This window comes from Humulus lupulus, chromosome 7, assembly GCF_963169125.1.
Source record: "Humulus lupulus chromosome 7, drHumLupu1.1, whole genome shotgun sequence".
NCBI classification, from domain to species: Eukaryota; Viridiplantae; Streptophyta; class Magnoliopsida; order Rosales; family Cannabaceae; genus Humulus; species Humulus lupulus.
The window spans coordinates 100,866,762-100,871,131 of NC_084799.1; positions in this window are offsets into that span (position 1 = coordinate 100,866,762).

The following is a 4,370-nucleotide window of genomic DNA, read 5'->3' on the forward strand; positions in this document are numbered from 1 at the left end:
CTCTAATATTTCCCGCTTAACTCCCGATACCTAACTAATCACCAACAATATTCCTCAATATCAAAATAGACCCCAGTATATTTACTAAATTCCCATTTATACCCCTAAGCTCACCCTGAGCCGGGTATAAATCCCCACCACGAATTTTTCGCTACTTTGCTCACTAGGATCGTCTCGAGTCACAGATCATAGATATATCCACATAATAATGTGGTCTCGACAATTATCACATATATCAATACAGTTATGCCCATAATGGCCAAAATTACGATTATGCCCCTCTAACCTAATCAGGGCCTATATGCATACTAATACACATAGTCATGCATCTCAGATATTCAAATAGTCATATAACATGCTTTAAATCATAATCATGCATCTTAATCATTAAAATCACACGTAATTCCCATTATGCCCTCCAGGCACACTAATCAAGGCCCTTAAGCCTTATTAGTGAATTTGGGTCGTTACAATAAAAGTCCTAGTAGGCCTTGCTAAAAACATGCAAATTGGGCCCAATAGTTTAAAAAAGAAAATAATAGTTTTTATGCAACATTTTAAAAATAGTAAAAGTTCAAGTCCCACTGATAAGTTCTAAAAGTTAAAAATAAACATAACAATATTCTTTAGAAATTGGCATTAAACTGATCGTTTTCTCGTCCATTGGATACCCCGGCGTTGGAACTTCCCACATCACCACGTGTGCCATAGAGAAATCCTTTTTGCTACCTGGAAAGGAAAGTAAGGGGGGTGAGCTAAAAGCCCAGTAAGAAAGTACAAATAACACACAAGTATACACACAAAACATATTCATATTCATACATCGTTACACATCATAAACATTCCTATCATAACCATCATCATCATAAACATAACCCTTATAAGCGTTATCATCATAAACATCATCATCATAACATTATCATCATAAACATCATCATCATATACTTGTGAACATGGCCCGCTATCTTGTCCATGTCACATCTTAAGGTAAACAGGATCTCTGGTCCTTGAATAACCTCAGCGCGTCTGCCCTATGAGTTACGTCTTCACATCCTTAGTAATACGAGTTACTTCTTCATATCCTTAGTTACCCCTTTTGTTGTGTCGCGTTCATCACGCTAACAACCATTACATATCATACAACATACAGAAATACATTCAGTTCAGTCATATCAAAGCCAAGGAAAGATACACGATTCCTTACATTCATCATCAGATCATAACAACATTTCACACATCATATCACTTGGTACATTTTCACATATATATATATATCATTTATACTTAAACAAGCCAATCTTACCATTCATAGCATTAACAACCAAAATTCTATCTAACTTCCTTACCTCAGGTCCAAGCAAAGTAAAACTAACAAACTTCACAATGAGCCTATAACATAATCAAATAACATTCTTTAGCATCACATAAGACTTTCTTGTGCCCAACTCATATATCCCATGTGTGCATGGGCCATGCACACATGGTAAAAACTACTCATAATTTCCAAATAGGCATAATTACACATAAAATCACCAAAAGAATAATGCAAATTATACCTATGTTACATGCATGGTTTTTAAATAAAAATCTTATGGTTGATTAAACATATTTTTGATTGTAAAAGTGCATTGGCATGCGACATGCGTACGTGAGAACATTGTTAAAAAGTGATGTTAAAAACGATAATTCCTACGCGCTTATTTCTATCGTTATCAAAATAAGGATTTAGCAACATACTTTTCTCACCATTATTTATCTCTTTAAAATCATTAAGTTGATTAAACCTCTAAAACATTATTTTTATTTTATAAAAATAATTTATTTAGCCATTTAAAAATAGTAAATGCTAAAAATTATGTAAAATACTTATAATTAGCATGATTCCTTAGACAATAACATTTTAATTAAAATTAAGAAAATTACAAACTTGGTGTGAGAAAAATATAATTTTTAGGTATGAGAAAAATAAATTTTGTTTGTATTATTTTAAGACTTAATTTTAAGTAAAATAAATTAATTGGTGATAACCCAATAATTATTTTTAAATTATTAAACTAAACTTTCAGCCACCATTAAATCTATTTAAAAATCACAAGTGAATCAATCTAAATATTTTTCTTAATTAAAATGAAGAAAAAAAAAATCTTATCTATTAAAATGAACACTCATGGTTATATTCAAAAATACAATTTTTAATATTTACGTGACTTAGGGTTATATTATTTCACAAACACGCAAATTTATTTTCATTTAAAAAACAACTTTCTAATATTTTACCAAAAATTCCAGCAACCATATACATTCTCAAAACTCACCATATTGAATTTAAAACCTCATATTTTCTCTAAAAATATATAAAAATTCTGTAGGTATTTATTTGAGTAAAAATATCATTTTAATGTATATTAAAGTTCCGTTTAATTTCTTAAAAACATCATAGCACTTGTAGAATTATTTAAGCATTCAAAAATATTATTCTCATCATATTTGACACAGTTTATACAAAAAATCAGCAAGTACTTCAAATCATGAAATTCATCAATTTCATCATGCCTCACAAAATTCACACATTAATCATGCATGTTTAATTAACAAAATTTAAACAAAAACCCTAGCATGTTTCTATCATTCAAGTATTCCAAAAGAAAACAAAACTAACATATACCCATTTAAAATTTTACAAACACCCTATCATGTTTCTAGGATTACACTTGACATTAAAACATACAAGGAAAACAAACATGCTTTGAACACCACCCCTAGGCTGAAACCCTTATATCCCAAAATGATCAAATCTTTTCATGTTAAAAAAATGGAAACACCCATCATCATATTTAGTAGATCACAAATTAACACCCTTGCATGCTTACACATAGAATGTTTAAGCCAAACTATCATCAAATCATAGGAAAAACCTTAGGCAACATACAACAGCACCACCATGCTTATGATTTTTTTACATCAAAACAAATATTCATAATAAGAGATTTACATAACACCATAAATCAATAATCAATCCAATACACACATACTATGAGTATACATATAAAAATGTTACAACAATAAGAACCAAACCAAGAATAGAGGTTCCATGACCTCCTTTGATAGAAATCAAGGAACCCAAAAATAGTTATGGTCACCCTTTTGTTTGCTAGCCTCCAACACCTTATTGTTACCACCACAACATTAGACCAAACAACCAAAAATCTCACATAGATCATGTTGACACAATTTTTCGCCAACATTGTATTAAGAAATAATAAGGCAGATTAGTGCTTAATGATAAACCGTAATGAACAATAAACAAAATTCACTCAAGAACACAGAATATTTACGTGGTTCAGTAGTTAAAATCAACCTAGTCCACGAGTTAATATTATTGCTGTTTCTCTCTCTATTTTGGCAGAGTTTTGGTATTACATAATAATGGTCCCCTTTCCTGTCCAGTATTCCAGTATTTATAGGGGGATTCCATGGAGAGGTTTGGGTAATCGCGTGAGTCAATCACGTATTTACATAATAATTACATTTAATACAAATAATTCCCATTTATATTGGGATATGATTTGATAACAAGATAATAGGTTCATGCTATCTCGGATAATAATTATGATAGCCTGGTCATAAATAAACATATAAAGGGATTCCGAGTCTCTGGGGATCCTTGAGTATGGAATATACAAGAATTACCACGATTTGGATATCTCCTCCAAGCTCATGCTTTGACAACTATTTAATATTCCGAGCTCGCGCTTCACAACCATTGCACCCTTAGTTCGGGATAAACTCAGGACGACTATATTCATGTATGTCCATTATGAATCTAAAATTCTCCACGTGGATAACAAGTAGATACTATTCCCCTCGGTTATCTCTCTGTGTATCATCTGCCAGCTGTACTCGAGCTGAACGAATGAACTGGTGCTAAAATTAGGGTACAACATTTGCCCCCTAAGACCCTGCTCGTGTTTGATGTCGTCACTTTCTGACCTACACAGTAGGGACTTTTAGACTTCTGTTGCATAAAATCATGCCTGCCCACTACTTGAGTACTGGACACGTGGTCTATTGCAATTGGCATCTGTTCGGGTTTCGAGGACTGTAATAATTGTCTTGTCAACTTTTTGCCGCAATGTGGTCTGTTTGACCCTGACCCTTGGATCTCGAATCAATCCCATCGAACGGTCTAGATCAATTTTCATTTTTTTTTTGTATAAATAGGGTGACCAGCCTAAGACCTTACCACCTTTGCATTCAAGAAAATACCATTTTTCAAATTTCCTCCTTCTTCCCCAGAATTCCCATAATGATTCGTCGTGCCCAGATTCTTAGAAGCTTTTCAAGAGCTTTTCGTGATCCGAGTCTACATC